We start from the raw sequence: 21,993 nt of genomic DNA on the forward strand, positions 1-21,993 counted from the left end.
AGAAATGAAACAAATTTAAAAAGGTAAATAAAAAGGTTAACACAACAAAATCTATAAATATATACTTGTTCTCCATTCTCTTAGCTTCTTTAAAAGACATAATATAAAAATCACATGATCATTTCAATAGAAGCTAAAAAAGCTTTTGACAAAATTCAACATCCACTTATGACAAAAATTCTCAACAAAGTGGGTATAGAGAGAACATAGAGAAAACAACGTAATAAAGGCCATATACGACAAGCCCACAGCTAACATCATACTCAACAGTGAAAAGCTGAAAGCATTTCCTCTAAGATCAGGAACAAGATGAGGATGTCCACTCTCACCACTTTTATTCAACATAGTATTGGAAGTCCTAGCCACAGCAATAAGAGAAGAAATAGAAATAAAATGACTCCAAATTGGAAAGGAAGAAGTAATCCTGTCAGTATTTGCAGATGATATGACACTATACATAGAAAATCCTCAAGATGCCAACAAAAAATTACTATGTCTCACCAATGAATCTGGTAAAGTTGCAGGATACAAAATTAACAATTTATTGACCGGAGATTAATCAATACGTTTTTACAGAGTGATACAATTAACATCACCATGCAAAGTTGTTAGAGCTTAAAATTGATTGGGACTTCCCTGGTGGTCCAGTGGTTAAAGACTTCGCCTTCCAATGCAGAGGGTGTGGGTTCAATCCCTGGTTGGGGAGCTAAGATCCCACATGCCTTGTGGCCAAAATACCAAAACATAAACCAGAACAATATTGTAGCAAATTCAATAAAGACTTTAAAAATGTTCCACATTAAAAAAAAAAATCTTTTAAAAAAATTGATCAAGGGTTCATTATACAACTTATGATTGTCTTTATCATTCACATTCTGCTCCATTAGGTTTTTTTCCAACCTTGTGTATATTGTAAACCCAAATTTATTACCATAAAATTTTCAAAAATGACACATCACAAAATTTTGAGTAAAGAATTTTTCGGGGAATTTTATGCAGATACTTTCTCTGATCGTCTGAGTGACATATATACTAGTGTCTCGGAAGATGATAGTTCTTCAGAATATAATTCTGATTCAGATGATGTGACTATTAGACCAACAAAAAGACAAAAAAACCTTAGTGATTGACTCTGATACGGAAAGTGAAAATGAAACTCACAGTGCTGTGGAATGCTCCTTTGCTTCTACAGAAGAGTGGATTAAAGACAACATTTCACAAAAATTAGAAGACTTTACAGCTGTGTCAGGTACAACTGTAGAATGTAATAACCCACAAAGAGTGAAATAACAGAATTCATTTTTGGTAACATCTTTTTCGAGTTGGTCACTTCTCAAACAAACTTGTATCACCAACAGAATGAAAAGTCATATAAAAAGTATGATAAGGCTTTAAAATGGACTGATGCAACCTATAGTAACAAGAAGAAGTTTCTTGGATTAATAATTTTTAAAATAAATTTATTTCTTTATTTATGGCTGCTTTGTGTCTTCATTGCTGCGTGTGGGCTTTCTCTAGTTGTGTCGAGCAGGGGCTACTCTTCATTGCGGCGCACGAGCTTCTCATTGTGGTGGCTTTCCTTGTTGCGGAGCATGGGCTCTAGGCGTACAGGCTTCAGTAGTTGTAGCACGCGGGCTCAGTAGTGTGGCTCGCAGGCTTAGTTACTCCGAGGCATGTGGGATCTTCCCGTACCAGAGCTTGAACCCGTGTCCCCTGCATTGGCAGGCGGATTCTTAACCACTGTGCCACCAGGGAAGTCCCTGGATTAATAATTTTGATGGGACAAATAAGAAAGTCACACTGGAAAGAATATTGGTCAACTGATCCCTTACTTGAAATACCTATCTTTCCAAAGATTATGACGAGAAAAAGGTTCAAACAAATAATGACATTTCTTCACTTTAATGATAACTCGGAAGCTCCACTTCCTGCAGACAGATTTTCAAAAGTTAAACCTCTTCTGAATTATTTTCTACCAAAATTTCAATCGATCTACATACCCAAACAAGAGCCATCACTTGAGGAAGCAATGATAAAGTGGAGAGGACAACTCAGATTCAAAAACTATAATCCCAGAAAACTTACGAAATATGGCATTTTGCTCGGGATGGTTAGCGAAAGTGAAACTGGATATATATGCAACCTTGAGATATAAATGGGTGAAGGAAAGAAACTGCAAGAAACAATGTTATCAGTCCTACAACCTTGTCTTGGTTCATGGCACTGTATCTACCAAGACAATTATTACAACAGTGTGTTCACATCCGAAATATTATTGAAAAATAAAACCAGAGTTTGTGGGACTATAAGAGAAAATCATGGTCTACCAAACCAATTAAAAGAGAAATCTAAAAATCTACAGAGAGGAGAAATGACATTCTTGTGGAAGGGAGAAGTGATTCTTCTTATATGGAAAGACAAGAGGCTATGGTAACAACTACTCATGATGTCTCCATAACATCTACAGGAAAGGAAGACAGAAGGACTGGCCATCAGATAACTAAGGCCTCTTGTATATTAGAGTGTAATAAATATATGAAAGGAGTTGATTGATCCAATCAATATCTGGTAAACTTCAATATCCTCCGGAAAACTCGAAAATGGTATAAGAAAGTGGGTTTCTATTTGAGTAATTGCGGTTTATTCAATGCGTTTAAAATTTATTGTAGCCTTAATGCACAGAATAAAATGACTTAGACAAGCAATTTTTGTTAGCAGTATCTAGAGAATGGGTAACTGACCATCCTGGTGAATGTACTGGTAGTCCCACACCTGGTCCTTCTTGTGGTGTTTCTAAAAGAGTCCCCTGCAAAGATCCACCTTGTCAACTATCAAGTAAAATAAAAGAACATATTCTAGAGGATATAATACCCACAGGACTAAAAAAATGCCACCAGAAAGTGTAGAGTGTGCTCTTCCAGGGGAAAGCACAGTGAAACATGGTATATTTGTAATAGATGTTCTCTTCCCCTGCACAGAGGTGCCTGCTATACTGCTTATCACACTCTAATGAAATATTAGACTGCTTTAGTAAGACATGTACAAAGTTTCAAATAAATACATTAAATGCAAAAAAAATTGTTGATATTTACTCAAATGCAGGTGTTTCGATATTCACTTACATAACAAATTGCTGGCCACAGGCATTAGTTTCTGCAAAAATACCCCAGTCAATAAATGTGTTAATATACAGAAACCTGTTGCACTTCTATACACCAACAATGAACTATCAGAAAGAGAAATTAAGAAAACAATCCCATTTACAATCACATTCAAAAGAATAAAATACCTAGGAATAAATCTAACAAAGGAGGTAAAAGACTTGTACTCTGAAAACTTTAAGATACTGATGAAAGAAATTGAAGATGACAAAAACAGATGGAAAGATATACTGTGTTCATAGATTGGAAGAATCAATATTATTAAAATGACAGTACCATCCAAGGCAATCTACAGACTCAATGCAATCCCTATCAAAATGCTAATGGTATTTTTCACAGAACCAGAACAAATAATTCCTAAATTTGTATGGAAACAAAGGAGGAGATTAACCAAGATGGCGGAGTAGAAGGACGTGCTCTCACTCCCTCTTGCGAGAGCACCAGAATCACAACTGGCTGCTGGACAATCATTGACAGGAAGACCCTGGACTTCACCAAGGAGGACACCACACGTCCAAGGACAGAGGAGAAGCCACAGTGAGACGGTAGGAGGGGCGCAATCAGAGTAAAATCAAATCCCATAACTGCTGGGTGGGTGACTCACAGACTGGCGAACACTTATACCACAGAAGTCCACCCACTGGAGTGAAGGTTCTGAGCCCCACCTCAGGCTTCCCAACCTGGGGGTCCGGCAAAGGGAGGAGGAATTCCTAGAGAATCAGACTTTGAAGTCTAGTGGGAATTGATTGCAGGACTGTGACAGGACTGGGGGAAACAGAGACCCCACTCTTGGAGGGCACACACAAAGTAATGTGTGCATCGGGACCCAGGGGAAGGAGCAGTGACCCTGGGGGAGACTGAACCAGACGTACCTGCTGGTGTTGGGGGGTCTCCTGCAGAGGCGAGTGGTGGCTCTGTTTCACCGTGGGGATAAGGACACTGGCAGCAGAGGTCCTGGGAAGTTCTCCTTGGCGTGAGCCCTCCCAGAGTCTGCCATTAACCCCACCAAAGAGCACCGGTAGGCTCCAGTGTTGGGTTGCCTCAGGCAAAACAACCAACAGGGAGGGAACCCAGCCCCACCCATCAACAGTCAAGTGGATTAAGGTTTTACTGGGCTCTGATCGCCACAGCAACAGGGAGGGAACCCAGCCCCACCCATCAACAGTCAAGTGGATTAAGGTTTTACTGAGCTCTGACCGCCACAGCAACAGTCAGCTCTACCCACCACCAGAGCCTCCCATCAAGCCTCTTAGATAGCCTCAACCACCAGAGGGCAGACAACAGAAGCAAGAAAAACTACAATCCTGCAGCCTGTGGACCAAAAACCACAGTTACAGAAAGACAGAGAAGATGAAAAGGCAGAGGGCTATGTACCAGATGAAGGAACAAGAAAAAACCCCAGAAAAACAACTAAATGAAGTGGAGATAGGCAACCTTCCAGAAAAAGAATTCAGAATAATGATAGTGAAGATGATCCAGGACCTCGGAATAAGAATGGAGGCAAAGATTGAGAAGATGCAAGAAATGATTAACAAAGACCTAGAAGAATTAAAGAACAAACAAACAGAGATGACCAATACAATAACTGAAATGAAAACTACACTAGAAGGAATCAATAGCAGAATAACTGAGGCAGAAGAACGGATAAGTGACCTGGAAGACAGAATGGTGGAATTCACTGCTGCGGAACAGACTAAAGAAAAAAGAATAAAAAGAAATGAAGACAGCCTAAGAGACCTCTGGGACAACATTAAACGCAACAACATTCGCATTATAGGGGTCCCAGAAGGAGAAGAGAGAGAGAAAGGACCAGAGAAAATATTTGAAGAGATTATAATCGAAAACTTCCCTAACATGGGAAAGGAAATAGCCACCCAAGTCCAGGAAGCGCAGAGAGTCCCATACAGAATAAACCCAAGGAGAAACACGCCGAGACACATAGTAATCAAAGTGGCAAAAATTAAAGACAAAGAAAAATTATTGAAAGCAGCAAGGGAAAAACGACAAATAACATACAAGGGAACCCCCATAAGGTTAACAGCTGATTTCTCAGCAGAAACTCTGCAAGCCAGAAGGGAGTGGCATGAAATACTTAAAGTGATGAAAGGGAAGAACCTACAACCAAGATTACTCTACCCAGCAAGGATCTCATTTAGATTTGATGGAGAAATCAAAAGCTTTACAGACAAGCAAAAGCTAAGAGAATTCAGCACCACCAAACCAGCTCTACAACAAATGCTAAAGGAACTTCTCTAAGTGGGAAACACAAGAGAAGAAAAGGACCTACAAAAACAAACCCAAAACAATTAAGAAAATGGTCATAGGAACATACATATCGATAATTACCTTAAACGTGAATGGATTAAATGCCCCAACCAAAAGACATAGACTGGCTGAATGGATACAAAAACAAGACCCATATATATGCTGTCTACAAGAGACCCACTTCAGACCTAGGGACACATACAGACTGAAAGTGAGGGGATGGAAAAAGATATTCCATGCAAATGGAAATCAAAAGAAAGCTGGAGTAGCTATACTCATATCAGATAAAATAGACTTTAAAATAAAGAATGTTACAAGAGACAAGGAAGGACACTACATAATGATCCAGGGATCAATCCAAGAAGAAGATATAACAATTATAAATATATATGCACCCAACATAGGAGCACCTCAATACATAAGGCAACTGCTAACAGCTATAAAAGAGGAAATCGACAGTAACACAATAATAGTGGGGGACTTTAACACCTCACTTACACCAATGTATGGAAACAAAGACCCCGAGTAGCCAAAACAGTCTTGAGAAAGAAGAACAGAGCTGGAGATACCACGCTCCCTGATTTCAAACTATGTTCTGATTTCAACAGAACAGAGAGCCCAGAAATGAACCCACACTTATATGGGCAATTAATCTACAACAGAGACAAGAATTTGCAATAGGGAAAAGACTGCATCTTCAATAAATGGTGTTGGAAAAACCAGACAGCAACTTTCAAAAGAATCAAACTGGGCTACTTTATCACACCGTATACAAAAATAAACTCAAAATGGATTAAAGATTTAAATGTAAGTCCAGAAACCATAAAACTTCTAGAAGAAAACATCAGCAGTATGCTCTTTGACATCAGTCTTAGTAATTTTTTTTGATATGTCTCCTCAGGTAAAGGAAACAAAAGCAAAAATAAACAAATGGGAGGACTTCCCCGGTAGCCCAGTGGTTAAGACTCCATGCTTCCACTGCAGGGGGCATGGGTTCGATCTCTGTTTGGGGAAGTTCCACATGCCCTGCAGTGTGGCAAAAAATAAAAATTAAAAATTAAAAAAATAAGCAAACGGGACTACATCCTACTAAGAAATTTTTGCACAGTGAAGGAAACTATTAAAAAGCCAAACAGGCCAGACTTCCCTGGTGGTTAAGAATCTGCCTTCCAATGCAGGGGACACCGGTTCAATCCCTGGACAGGGAACTAAGATCCCACATGCCGTGGGGGAACTAAGCCCGCACGCCGTAACTACTGAGCCCACGTGCTCTGGATCCCACACACCACAACTAGAGAGAAGCCCATACACTGCAACAAAGAGCCCGCATGCTGCATCTAAGATCTGACACAGCCAAATAAATAAGTAAATAAATAAATATTTTTTAAAAAGAAAGTGTATCACTTTCATTTAAAAAAAAAGGCCACCTACTGAATGGGAGAAGATATTTGCAAATAATATATTCAATAAGGGGTTAATATCCAAAATATACAAAGAACCCATACAACTCAATACCAAAAAACAAACAACCCAATTAAAAAATGGGCAGAGGACCTGAAGAGACATTTTTCCAAAAAAGACAAGCAGATGGTCAACAGGCACATGAAAAGATGCTCAACATCACTAATCATCAGGGAAATGTAAACCAAACCACAATGAAATATCACCTCACAACTATCAGAATGGCTATTATCAAAACGACAACAAATAACAAGTACTGGTGAGGATGTGGAGAAATGGGACCCCCCCCCCCGTGTACTGTTGGTGGAGATGGAAATTGGTACAGTCACTGTGGGAAACAGTATGGAAATTCCTCAAAAAATTAAAACTTCCACTCCTTCGCATTTATCTAAAGAAAACAAAAACAATAATTGAAAAGATATATGCCTCCCTATGTTCATTGCAACATTATTTTCAATAGCCAAGATATGGAAGCAACCTAAGTGACAATCGACAGATGAATGGATAAAGAAGACGTAGTGTATATATGCAATGAAATATTATCCACCAAAAAAAATTGTGAAATCTTGCCATTTGCGACAACATGGGTAGACCTAGAGGGTATTATGCTAAGTGAAATAAGTCAGAAAAAGAAAAATACTGTATGATTTCACTTACATGTGGAAAAACAAATGAACAAACATAACAAAACAGAAATAGAGTTATAGACACAAAGAACAAATAGGTGGCTGCCAGAGGGGAGGGGATTGAATGGGGAAAGAAATAGGTGATGGAGATTAAGAGGGACAAACTACTAGTTGCAAAATAAATGAGGCACAGGTATGAAAGGTACAGTGTGAGGAAAATAGTCAATAATTATGTGATATCTTTGTATGGTGACAGATCATAATTAGACTTTATCATAGTGATCTTTCTGAAATGTACAGAAATACAAAGTCATTATGTTGTATAACAGGAACTAACATAGTGTTGTAGGCCAATTATGCTTCAAAAACAAACTCATAGAAAAAGAGATCAGATTTATGGTTAGCAGAGGTGGAGGTGAATGTCAAAAGGTACAAACTTCCAGTTATAAGGTAAATAAGTACTAGGGATGTGAGGTACAGCGTGATAAGGATAACCAACACTGCTGCGTGTTATAATGACAGTCATTAAAGAGTAAACCCTAAGAGTTCTCATCACAAGAAAAAATTTTCCATTTCTTTAATTTTGTGTCTATGTGAGGTGATGCTAAATTTATTGTGCTAATCATTTCATGACTCATGTAAATGAAATCATTATGCTGTACACCTTAAACTTATACCATGCTGCGTGTCAAATATATCTCAACAAAACTGGAAGAAAAAAGACATGACTATATAAGTAATAATTTTAGCAATGTATTGTTGGGTTTACAATATATGTGGGTGTAAGATATACAATAATAGTACAAAAAAGGGGAGGGCATGAAGCAATGTAAGAGTAAAGTTGCTGTATTTTCCTGGCACTAAGAATAAATCTGAACTAGATTCTGATAAATTAAGGTAAATAACTCAAATATGTAATTTTTAAATTTTAAAGGAATTAATGATTCCTCATGTTGCATTAGAAAACAACCACTTTATACAAAATAAAGCAGTAAAGAACCAAGGAACAAAAATAACATGAGACATAGAAAACAAAAAGCAAAATGGCAGATGCAAATCTAACCATATCAATAATAACTTTAAACGTGAATAAATTAAACAATCCAATCAAAAGGCAGAGATCGTCAGATTGTCTAAAAAATAAACCAAGATCCAACTATATGTTGTCTACAAGAGACACATTTAGATTCAAAGATGCAAATAGGTTGAAAGAAAGAATGGAAAAGGTAACATGTAAATAATCATAAAAGTGCTGGCGTGGCTGTACTATAATCAAACAAAATAGACTTTAAAACAAACAGACAAAAAACATTACCACAGAGAAAGAGGACCATTTCACAGTGATAAAAGGGTCATTCCATCGGGAAGATATAAGTACTTTAAACACATATGCAACTAGGAAGAGACTCCAAAAATATGTGAAATAAAACTGAGCAGAACTGAAGGGAGAAATGGAGAAATAGACAATTCAACAGCAAAAGTTGGAGACATCAATACCCCACTTTCAACACTGGGTAGAACAACTAGGCAGAATATCAATAAGGAAAAGAAGACTTAACAACAATATAAACTCAGCAGACCTAGAAGACATCTGTACAACACTCTACCCAGAAACAGTAGAACACACATTCTTCTCATTACACATGAAACATTCTTCAGAATAGACCATGTGCTAGCCTATATAATAAACCTAAGTAAATTTAAAAGGGTTTAAATGATACAAAGTATTTTTCCCCAACCACACTGAAATTAGAAATCAATAAAGAAAATCGGAAATTCACAAATACATGGAAATTAATCAATACATTCTTAAATAATCAATCGATCAAAGAAGAAATCTCAAGGGAAATTAGAAAATACATTTAGATGAATAAAAATGAAAACATAATATACCAAAACTTATGAGATGCAACTAAAGTAAGTAAAGATGCTCAGATGGAAATTTATAGCTGTAATCACCTATAAGGAAAAATATGATCTCAAGTCAATAACTTACCCTTCCACCTTAAGAAATTAGAAAAAAAAAAAAGTAAACCAAGTGCAAAGCAAGCAGAAGGAAGGAAATAATAAAGATTATAAATAGATGAAATAGAGAATACAAAATATTAGAAAAAGGGAATAAAACCAAACATTCTTTCTTTTGAAAACAAGTTTAGTTCTTTGAAAAGATACGCAAAAGTGACAAATCTTTATATATACTGACCAAGAAAAAAAGAGAGAAGATTCAAACTAATAAAATGAGGAATTAAAAGGGGGCATCATTACTGATCTGTAATGATAAAAGATTATGAGAATACTATAAACAACCATATGTTAACAAATTAGATAACTTAGATGAATTGGACAAAATTCTAGAAAGAGATAAACTTCCAAAACTAACTTAAGATGAAGCAGAAATCTTAACAGACTTATAACAACAGATTGAATTAGAAATCAAAATTTTCCCACAAAGAAAAGCCCAGGTCCAGTAGGTTTACTGCTGAATTCTACCAAAAGTTCAAAGAATATGAATCCTTTATAAACTCTTCCAAAAAGGTGGAAGAGGAGAGAACACTTCCCAACTCATTCTATGAGGCCAGTTTTAACCTGATACAAAAACTTGACAAAGACATCACAAGAAAATAAATTATAGATCAATATCCCTAGGGAATTATCTTGTTAATGTAGATGGTAAAATTCTCAACAAAATAACAGCAAACCGAATCCAACAACATATAAAAAGGATTATACACCATTACCAAATGGGATTTATCCCAGGAATGCAAGGTTGACTTACCATTCAAAGATCAATTAATGTAATGCACCATATTAAGAGAATAAAGAGCAAAGTTCATATGACCATCTCAATAGATACAGAAAAAGTATTTAGCAAAATCAATACTCTTCTGTGATTAAAAAAAAAAATCAACAATCTAAGAATAAAAGAGAATTTCCCTAACCTGATAAAAAGCAAGTTCAAGAAACTCACAGCTAACTTCATACTTAATGGTGAAAGATTGAAAGCCTTTCCTCCTAAGATCAGAAATAAGACAAGGATGTCTGCTCTTGCTATTTTTATTCAACATTGTACCAGAGGTTCTAGCCAAAGCAACTAGGCAAGAAAATGAAATAAAAGGCATTCAGATTAGAAAGGAAGTAAACTATCTTTATTTGCAGTACTATGTGTATTTTAAAAAATCCTAAGGAACCCACAAAAAGCTGCTATAGTTAATAAACAAGTTCAGCAAGTTTGCAGGACACGAGATTGATATACAAAAATCAATTGTTTATCTATACACTAGCAATGAACAATCCAAAAATAAAATTAAGAAAACAATTCCTTTTATAGTAACATCAAAAAATAAAATGTTTAGGCACTAATTTAACAAAAGAAGTACAAGACTTGCACACTGAAAACTACATTATTGAAAGAAATTGAAGACAATCAAAAGAAATAAAAAGACATTCAAAGTTCATGGATTAGAAGGCTTAATATTGTAAAGGTGGCAATACTCCCCAAATTGATCTACTGATTCAACATAATTTCTATCAAAATCTCAGCTGATTTTTTTACAGAAATTGACATAATTGAAATCCTAAAGTTCATACGTAAAGGCAAGGGACCCAGAATATCAGAGGTAAAAAGTTTTGAAGATAAGTAGAGTTGGAGGACTCACACTTTATGATTTCAAAACTTACTACAAGCCTATAGGTATAAAGACAGTATGTTATTGGCATGAGGATAGATATATGGATCAATGGAATAAAACTGAGAGTCCAGAAAATAATCTTTACATTTATAGTCAACAAATTTCAATCAAAAGATTGATTTCCAAGACAATTAAGTAGAGGAAAGTATAATCTTTCGAATAAATGGTGTTGGAACAGCCATATGTCCATTTACAGAAGAATGAAGTTGGACCACTAATTCATACCATACATCAAAATTAAAATTCAAAATGAATCATAGACCAAAATGTAAAAGATGAAATTATACAACTCTTAGAAGAAAACATAAGAGTAAATTTTCATGACCTTGCATTAAGCAATGATTCCTTAGATATGACATCAAAAGCACAAGTGGCAAAAGAAAAATAGCTGAATTATACCAAAATTTACCACCTTGGGAATTCCCTGGAGGTCCAGCAGTTAGAACTTCACGCTTCCACTGCAGGGGGCATGGATTCGATCCCTGGTCAGGGAACTAAGATCCAGCATGCCGTGCAGCATGGCCAAAAAATTAAAAATTAATTAATTAATTAATTAATTTAATTTTTAAAATTGGGTTTTAAAACCTTTATGCTACAAAGGATACCATCAAGAAAGTGAAAGTACAAGCCACAGAATGGGAGAAAATATTTGCAAATCGTATATCTGATTAGGGACGTGTATTCATAATACATAAAAAACCCTTACAATTCAATAATAAAAAGATAAATAGCCTAATTAAAAACGGGCAAAGGACTTTAACTGACATTTCTCCAAAGATGTACAAATGGCCAATAAGCACAAGAAAAGCTGCTCTATATCATTACTCATTAAGGAAATGCAAATCAAGACCACAATGAGATTCCACCTCACACTCACTAGACAGCTAGAATCAAAAACACAGATAATAACAAGTGTAGGTGAGGATGTGGAGAAACTGGAACTCTCATAATTTGCTGGTGGGAATGTAAAAGTGTGCAGTTGCTTTGCAAAACAAAATCTGGCAGTTTCTTAAAATGTTAAACATAGATTTACCATATGATTCAGTAATTCTATTCTTAAGTGTATGTACTCAAGAGAAATGAAAATATATGTTCACAATTTTTACATGCAAATTTTCATACCAGTATTATTCACAATAGCCAGAAATGGAAATAAGCCAAATATCCACCAATTGATAAGTTAAATGTGTTATAATCTGTACAATGGAATATTATTTGGCAATAAAAAAGGAATAAACTACTGACACATGCTACAAGGGTACAAGAATGAACCTTGAAAACATTATTCTAAGTGAAAAAAGTGAGTAAAAAGACCACATATTGTATGATCGCATTTATAATGAAGTGTCCAAAATAGGCCAATCTATAAAGACAGGGAGTAGACTAGTGGTTACCTAGGGTTAGGGGTGAGGTAGGGAGGAATGGGAGTGACTGCTAATGGGAAAAGAGTTTCTTTTATGAAGAATGAAAATGTTCTAAAATTAGAATATGATAATGGTTGTGCAACCTTGTGAATATACTAAAACACATTGATTTGTACACCTTCAATGAGTGAGTCATATGGTATCTAAATTATATCTTAATAAAGCTGTTTTTTTTTTACAAATTTATTTCTCTATTTTTATTTTTGGTTGCATTGGGTCTTGGTTGCTGCATGTGGGCTTTCTCTAGTTGTGGCGAGCAGGGGCCACTCTTCATTGTGGTGCACAGGTTTCTCATTGCGGTGGCTTCTCCTGTTGTGGAGGACAGGCTCTAGGCGTGCAGGCTTCAGTAGTTGTGGCACACGGGCTCTGTAGTTGTGGCTTACGGGCTCTAGGCGTGCAAGCTCAGTAGTTGTGGCGCACGGACCTAGTTGCTCCGCAGCATGTGGGATCCTCCCGGACCAGGGATTGAACCCGTGTTCCCTGCACTGGCAGGCGGACTCTCAACCACTGTGACACCAGGGAAGTCCCTGGTTTTTTTTTTAAATCACTAAGACTAGAGCGGTCAAAGCAGCTTTATCTATCATAATAGTATAGACAATTCCCATGTTATTTTGAACATTCTGGCACATGGGAAAAGATGAAAAACTTCCCAATTTAATTCATGTGGCCAGAGAAACTTTAATTATCTAATTAAAAGAGAACAGAAAAAGATAACTAAAAACTTGAATCACTTTGCAAACAAATTATAAATAAAATATTAGTAAATAGAATGGAGAAAAATATTTATTTTACATTTTATTCCAGGCATACAAGGATAGTTCAGTACCAGGAAATCTAGCTACATAATTTATCAATCAACCTTATAATCCCACCAGTAGATGGCATTTGATAAAACTTATCAGTCTGACAAAAAAACAAAAACAAACAAAAAAAACCATCCTGAGTAAAATAACCTTACAAGAAAACTATTTAACTCAAATAAAGAAATCTAGAAAACCAGCAGCAAGCTGTAGGAGAATGGCTCCACCATGGTCTCTGGAGACCCTGCACATCTCCTCATGGGCCACCTAGACAAGGTTTGACCACAGTCTGACCTGAGTCCTGCCATGTGAACCCCCCTGGAGCAAGGAGATGTCCCTCTGGAAGTACACAGTCTTCTGTGTAAGTCTACATAAATGTTTGACCATAGTTTAGGGGCTCCTCAATGGCAGAGCAACCCATCACTCATGCCAGTTGTCACCTGGCCCCTCTGGTTTGGTGTCATTCTGTGGGATTAGGGACATAGGGAGCTGACATCATGCTGATGTAACCTTTGCTGTCTGTGTAAAAAACTGTCTGATCTACCTGGGCACGCTGGCTCCTTACTGGCAGGTCTACAGGAGTGTGGCCAGCTGACCTCACAGCTGCCAGGCTGCCATTGAGGGACAGCATGACTGTTTCACACAGATGAGATCTAAATTGTGAAACACCAAACTATTTCAATTAAAATCAGAACTTCACCAGGGAGGCCCACTATTATTATTTGATATTGCATTAGAGGTTCCAGCATATGCGATTAGACAAGAAAATGAAACATGTCGTATAAATGTTGAAAGAGATAAAAACTGTGAGTTTTTGCAACCCTAGACATTGTATTAAAAAATCAGAATTAACAGGAAAAATATGATAGAATCAGAGAATGTCATGTAATTATGAGATCAATATATCATCTCTTTTGAAATAATAAGCCATCTAGAAGTGGAGAGGAGAAAAAATAGTCTATTCACAATAGTGATAAAACCATGACTACTTGGGGATAAAATGGAACAAGGAAGACAGGGGAGTGTGTGTGCTGTGTTCAGACACTTCCTGTTCCTCTCCTGCTCTTCTCAGGATTCCAGGTCCCCTCCTTCTGCTTCCAGGTGGCTTGGCCAATGGCAGGTGCTGACCCAAGATTGAAGGGTGGGGGGAGGGAAGAGCAAGGGTATTTCTCTCCCTCCCTCTCTGTTTCCAGTGATCTCCTCTGTGGCTGCAGCTCCCACCTGAAAGCCCCTCCCTCCATGGTCCCAGATAGGGCTGGGGAACCCTTGCTGTGGTCAGAGGTCTACCTCCTCCCATTGTCCCTCAGTCCCAGCCCTGCCTGGGGCAGAAGTGACCTCCTGGTGTTCACTTCACTATGCCCTGGGTGGTTTCTCCCCTCTTCCAGTCCAAGGAACCACTCCCAATGTTACATTCCCTCTGCCTGAGAGACCTGGAGTGGTTTCTGCTTTCCAGAGAAGACCCTGACTCTACAATCAGTGTGAAGAAAACTATCACATCTTGTTTAAGGACACAGAACAGATATACCATTTTCCAGGATAAGAACTCGTAAGATTAAAAAAAAATCAACCTAAAATTTATGATTAAATTTAATGCAATTTTATTACATTCCCAACAGGGCTTTAGGGGTTTTGGTGTTGCCTTAGTTAGGTAAAATTATTTTGAAGTTTATCTGGTAGGGGCTATAAACTGGAAGTTTGTGTCCCTCCCCCTAAATTCAGATGTGAAGCCCTAACCCCCCAATGCGATAGTATTAGGAGGTGAGGCCTTTGGGAGGTGACTGGTGTTAGATGAGGTCACGACGGTGGAGCCCATGATAGGATTAGTGCCCTGATAAGAGGAGGAGGAGACCAGAGCTCTCCTTCTCCAACATGTGAGGACATGGCTGCCATCTGCAAGCCAGGAAGGGGGTCCTCACTGGAACTCAATCGTGTGGCACCCTGATCTCAGATGTCTAGCCTCCAGGACTTAGAAATAAATGTCTGCTCATCCTGACAAAGAAAAAAGGAGTTGGAGGAATCAGACTCCCTGACTTGAAACTATACCACAAATCTACAGTAATCAAGACAGTATGGTACTGGCACAAAAACAGAAATACAGATCAATGGTACAGGATAGAAAGCCCAGAGATAAACCCACACACATATGGGCACCTAATTTACGACAAAGGAGGCAAGAACATACAATGGAGAAAAGACAGCCTCTTCAATAAGTGGTGCTGGGAAAACTGGACAGCTACACGTAAAAGAATAAAATTAGAACACTCCCTAACACTATACACAAAAGTAAGCTCCAAATGGATTAAAGACCTAAATGTAAGACCAGACACTATAAAACTCTTAGAGGAAAACATAGGAAAAACACTCTTTGACATAAACCACAGCAAGATCTTTTCTGACCCACCTCCTGGAGTAATGGAAATAAAAACAAAAATAAACAAATGGGACTTAATTAAACTTAAAAGCTTTTGCACAGCAAAGGAAGCCATAAACAAGACAAAAAGACAACCCTCAGAATGGGAGAAAATATTTGCAAATGAAACAACAGACAAAGGATTAATCTCCAAAATATACAAACAGCTCATGGAACTCAAAAAAAACACAAACAATCCATTTAAAAAATGGGCGGAAGACCTAAATACACATTTCACCAAGGAAGACATACAGATGGCCAAGGGGTACATGAAAAGATGCTCAACACCACTAATTATTAGAGAAATGCAAATCAAAACTACAGTGAGGTATCACCTCACACCAGTCAGAATAGCCATTATCAAAAAATCTAGAAACAATAAATGCTGGAAAGGATGTGGTGAAAAGGGAACCCTGCTACACTGTTGGTGGGAATGTAAATTGATACAATCACTATGGAAAACAGTGTGGATGTTACTTAAAAAACTAAAAATAGAATTACCATATGACCCAGCAATCCCACTACTGGGTATATACCCTGAGAAAACCATAATTCAAAAAGAGTCATGTACCACAATGTTCATTGCAGCTCTATTTACAACAGCCAGGACATGGAAGCAACCTAAGTGTCCATCGACAGATGAATGGATAAAGAAGATGTGGCAGATATATACAATGGAATATTACTCTGCCATAAAAAGAAACGAAATTGAGTTATCTGTAGTGAGGTGGATGGACCTAGAGTTTGTCATACAGAGTGAAGTAAGTCAGAAAGAGAAAAACAAATACCGTATGCTAACGCATATATATGGAATCTAAAAAAAAAAAATGGTACTAATGAACCTAGTTGCAGGGCAGGAATAAAGAAGTAGACATAGAGAAGGGACTTGAGGACAGGGGTTGGAGGGGAAAGCTGGGGTGAAGCGAGAGTAGTATTGACATATATACACTACCGAATGTAAAATAGTTGGCTAGTGGGAAGCAGCCGCATAGCACTGGGAGATCAGCTCGGTGCTTTGTGATGACCTAGAGGGGTGGGATAGAGAGGGTGGGAGGGAGGCGCAAGAGGGAAGGGATATGGGGACGTGTGTATGCATATGGCTGATTCGCTTTGTTGTGCAACAGAAACTAACACAGTATTGTGAAGTAATTCTACTCCAGTAAAGATCTGTTTAAAAAGAAACATCTGCTCTTTAAGTCCCTTGCCTATGGCATTTCATCAAAGCACCGAGCTGACAGAGACAGAAGGATAAATGCTCAAGTAGACAGCAAAAGCATGCAAAACGGAAGAAAGGGCGTTGTCTGGCCTCTGTGCGCAGCTGAAGGCATTGGTGCAAGAACAGATGCGCGTACCACGGAGCAGGCTAGAAAATCAGGAAATGCCTCAGCATGGCCGAGGAGCTAACCCAGGCCAAGAGCTTTGTTTCGGTTACTCCGAAAGGGAGCATCATTTCATAAATAGGGCCAGAACAGCTAGTACCTCCTGGAAGAATGTAAAAGTACAGCCACTCTTACCTCTTAACCAAAAGTAAATTCTAAGTGGATTACAGACTCAAATGTAAAATAAAGTAAAATGAAAAAAATTACTGCAGGAAAATCTGGGAGACTGTGTACAATGTAGAAGTAAAGAGTCCTTACTAAAGCAAGACTGGAAACTCCAAAGTACTTAAAATAAAGTATAAACATGCTGGACTGTACAACAGTGAAAAGCACATCTATGGACCGATGCCTAAAACAAAGTCAACAGACAAAGGATGAGTTCAGAGAAACAAAAAGCTATCTAGAATGAAAATGACAGTCCAGGGCCATTATCTATGAGATACACAAACAATCAGATAGAAAAATGGGCCAAGAGTATGAATTCACTAAAGAGTAAATTCGAATGGCAAAGAACACACGAAACGTGCTCACAATCATTAATAGTCAGAGAAATGCAAATCAAGTACCAGTGGGCTCTCACTTAGAATTAACAGGAATGACCTAACGGGGATGCAAAGCAAGAGGGAGGTCCTGCCCTGTGGGAGGGAGACGGACATCTGACAGCATGTGTGGAAAGTCCTCTAGGAACAACAGCGCAAAGAACCACCTGTGCTCTTTCACCCCAAATCCCAGTCTGTACTGGTTTGCTCGGGCGGCTGTCACAAAGTGCCACAGACGTTTGAACAGCAAACATTTATTGTCCCCCAGTCCTGGAGGTTGGAAGTCCCCAATGTGGGTGTCGGCAGGGCCGGTTTCTCCTGAGGCCTCTCTGCTTGGCTTGCAGATGACCATCTTCTACCTGGGTCCTCACACAGACGTCCCTCTGTGTGCATCTGTGTCCCAATCCCCTCTCAAGGACACCAGTTGTGTTGGATTAGGGCCCACCTTACTGCCTATACTGAAACGTAATCAGTTCTTTAAAGACTCTGTCTCCAAATGCAGTCCCATTCTGAGCTGTACTGGGGGTTAGGACTCCAACATATGAATTTGGGGGGACAGAATTCAGCCCATAGCACGTTACCTGGGCTTGCTTCCACAGAACTGAAAACACTGGTGTACTGAGATAGAAGAAAAAGGATGTCCCTGCTCATGACATTGTTCACAGAGGCAGGAAAAGTAACCCTAAAGCTGAAAACAAGAGGAGCCCACAGAGAAGCTGTCACACAGATGAGTCAGGTGAGGTCTGCGTGGGGCGTGGAACATCAGACCTCCGTTAACAAAGAGACTGAGGGCCCTGCCAGGCAACCTGGAGGAGTTTCCTTCCTTTGCTTTTTTCCAGCTTGATTGACATATGATAGACATACAACACTATGCAAGTTTAAAACATACAATGGGATGATTTGATACACATATACGTCGCGAAATCTTTACCACAATAAGGGTAGTTAACACATCCTTATCTGACATAATTACCATTTTGTTTTGCTGCTGTCAAGGAGAGAATTAGAGCTTCCCTTTCACAGCTACATGTTTGTATAAAATACAGCATTATTAACTATAGTCATCGTGCTGTACATGAGATCCCCAGAACTTACCCATCTTATAACCAGAAGTTTGTTTCCTTAGGCCAGCATCTCCCCACTTCCCCCAACCCCCAGTTCCTGGCACCCACCCTCTACTCCGTTTCTGTGAGTTCAATGTTTTTAGATTCCACATAGAAGTGAGATCACACACTGTTTGTCTTTCTCTGTCTGACTTATGTCACTCAGCCTGATGCCCTCAAGATTTATCCATGTTGCTGCAAATGGCAAGATTTCCTTCTTTTTATGACTGAATAATATTCCATTCTATGTATATACCACATTTTCTTTATCTATCTATCTGTCAGTGGGCACTTAGGTTGTTTCCATGTCTTGGCTATTGTAAATAGTGCTGCTATGAATATAGGGGTACAGATATCTCTTCAAGATTGTGATTTCATTTCCTTCAAATATATACCCAGAGGTGGGATTGCTGAATCATACTGTGGTTTTATTTTTAATTTTTTGAGGAACCTCCATACTGTTTTCCATAGTGGCTATACCAGTTTACATTCCCACCAACAGTGCACAAGGGTTCGCTTTTCTCCACACCCTCACCAGCACTTGTTGTCTGTTGTTTTTTTTGTTAACAGCCATTCTAACAGGTGTGAGGTGAGGTGATATCTCATTATGGTTTTGATTTGCATTTGCCTGGTGATTAGTGATGGTGAGAACATTTTCATGTACCTGTTGGCCGTTTGAATGTCTTCTTTGGAAAAATGTTTATTGAAGTCCTCTGCCCATTTTTTAATTGGATTGTTTGGTTTTTGCTATTGAGTTGTATGAGTTCCTTATATTTTGGATATTAACCTTTTATCAGATGCATGGTTTCCAAATATTTTCTCAATTTAATAGATTGCCTTTGCATTTTGTTGATTGTTTCTTTTGCTGTGCAGAAACTTTATTTTGACATGGTCTCACTTGTTTATTTTTGCCTTGTTGTTGTGCTTTTGGTGTCATATCCAGAGAACATGGGAGAGGCAGGACAGGAGGTCTGGGTGACCTCGTAGGGGTCACCAGGGGCCTCTTGGGGCACACCTGGTGGGGTGCACGAACCCCTAGTGGAGATCCTGGTTCTCCCCCCAGCCCACTGGGCTGGCTGCACTGGGGCTGGGACACGTGCCCATGAGCAGCTCTGCCTCTCTGTGCCCGGCGGGCTTGGCAGGAAGGAGGAGCTGGGGGTGGCCAAGTCAGGGTCCCAGGCACACACCTCCACCATACGTCTCCCAATCAAGCTCCCCCCCAACCTGGGTGGGGCCTGGCTCTGGAGCAGCGTGACCCCTGTTGACCTCCTTGGGCCAGGCCTGCCCCCTCTGTGACCCAGATAGGGAGACTCCATCAGTCGAAACTTTCGTGAGCTCCCAGGCCCCGAATGCCTGCTCTCCTGCCCTGGTTGATAGGGTGCATTGGTCCCCTATGCTGAGTAACAAATCACTTAGCAGCTTAAACACAAATGCATCAAATGAATGATCTCACAGTTCCCGTAGGTTAGGAACCCAGACGTGGGTCAGCTGGTCGTCTGCTCAGGAGCTCAGAAAGCTGCAGTCAAGTTCACCGGGTGAAGTGGGAGGACTGTGGTCCTCGTTTTCTTTCTGGCTATTTTCTGGGGACCACTCTTGGCTCCCAGAGGCTCCTGCAGTTCCTGCCACCGGCTCCTGTGGGCTGCTCTCACAAGGCTGTTGGTTTCCTTCCTTCCCGACTGCAGGAGGGCATCTCTGATTCCTCACCTTCTGTGAAGGCCCTTCTGGGTAGGACAGGCCCCCTTCCCCCCGACTCGGACAATCTCCCTGTGGATTCAGTAACCCTCTCACGGGAGTGAGACCTCGTCTCTCCCAGGTCCCTCCAGGATGTGCACACCAGGGCTTGGGGTCCCCTGAGAATCCTGCCAACCACAGTGGAGGGAGGGGAGGGGAGGGTGAAAGGAAGAGAAGGAACAAAGATGCCCCCAAAAAGAGAAGGGAAGTCGGGTGATGTGCTCCCCTCCTCCCCTTCCGGCCCGGGAGTCATCTTCTGCGGCCTGGCACCCCCGCCCAGGGGTGAGGTGGGGCTGTCAGAGAGCCTTCCTGAAGCGCCGTCCTCAGGGTGACGGCCAGACCCTGCCCTTAGCAGAGGCCGAGGGCCTCATCCGGCCCCTCTCCCGTTCCCGGGAGCCTAGGTCTGCAGGTGGTCCGGGGCCCACAGCCCCTGCACTTGACTCCAGCCCCTGCGAGAGAGGGGGCGTCGGCAGGTGAGCTGGCACAGCCTCTGGCCAGGAGCTCGGTCCCTGCTCATGCGGGCACGATGCAGGCTTCACACACACACCACTGCCATGTGACCGCTCTGTCCCCCACCCGGTCCCTCCACAGCCCTGCTTTCTGGGAAGTGTCCACTGCCCAGCGGAAGTTCTTGCAGCCAGAGGTCACCCAGGCTGTCTGGTCCTCACTCATAACGTCCTCATAGCCCCCAGGAGGTGTGCCCCATGCCAGCTCCCAGCACGCTTGGGCAGGCCAAGGCTGGCCCCACTGGGACATGCAGGACCCTCCCCCCCATATCCGTCCAGGCCAACCAGCTGCCAAGGCCCTGCATGTCAGGCCAGACCAGTGGCCATCTGACCCGCCAACTCCTGGGAGCTGAGACCTAACTGGCCTCTTCCAGCGTGAAAAAGGCGAGGCAGGGAGGACACATGAATGAATTGAACCCAAGACCCTTCCTCGTGCTGCCCGTGGAGGACAGAAGTGTGGGCACACCTTCAGACAGGCGTTTTGTTTTGTCTGGGGGAGGAGGGGTTCTGACAATGCCTGGACTCACTCCCTCCATCCCACCCTGAAGGGCTTCCTCCCCGGGTCAGAGGTCAGCACTCAGGCCAGGGCACAGCGCTCACAGCATGGGCTCCAGTTCTGGACTGCCCAGGTTCCAGCTGTGTGACTTCAGGCAGGTTACTCAGCCTCTCTGTACCCTGGCTTCCTGGTGTATAATGCCTGCCTAGCGGGACCGCGGGGCCGCGCCCGTGCAGAGTGGGGGGCATGTGTGGCAGTCCCAGCAACGAGTCAGGGGCCAGGCCGAGGGGGGCTGCTGAGCCCAGAGGCTCTGCCTCCCTGACTTTGTGACCCCGGGTGGGTGTCCCCACCCCCTCCCCCAGGGCCCGCAGCTGGCCGGCGGCCGTGGTTCCCTGGTGAGGGC

Source organism: Balaenoptera acutorostrata, chromosome 3 (genome assembly GCF_949987535.1).
Source record: "Balaenoptera acutorostrata chromosome 3, mBalAcu1.1, whole genome shotgun sequence".
In the NCBI taxonomy this organism is placed as follows: Eukaryota; Metazoa; Chordata; class Mammalia; order Artiodactyla; family Balaenopteridae; genus Balaenoptera; species Balaenoptera acutorostrata.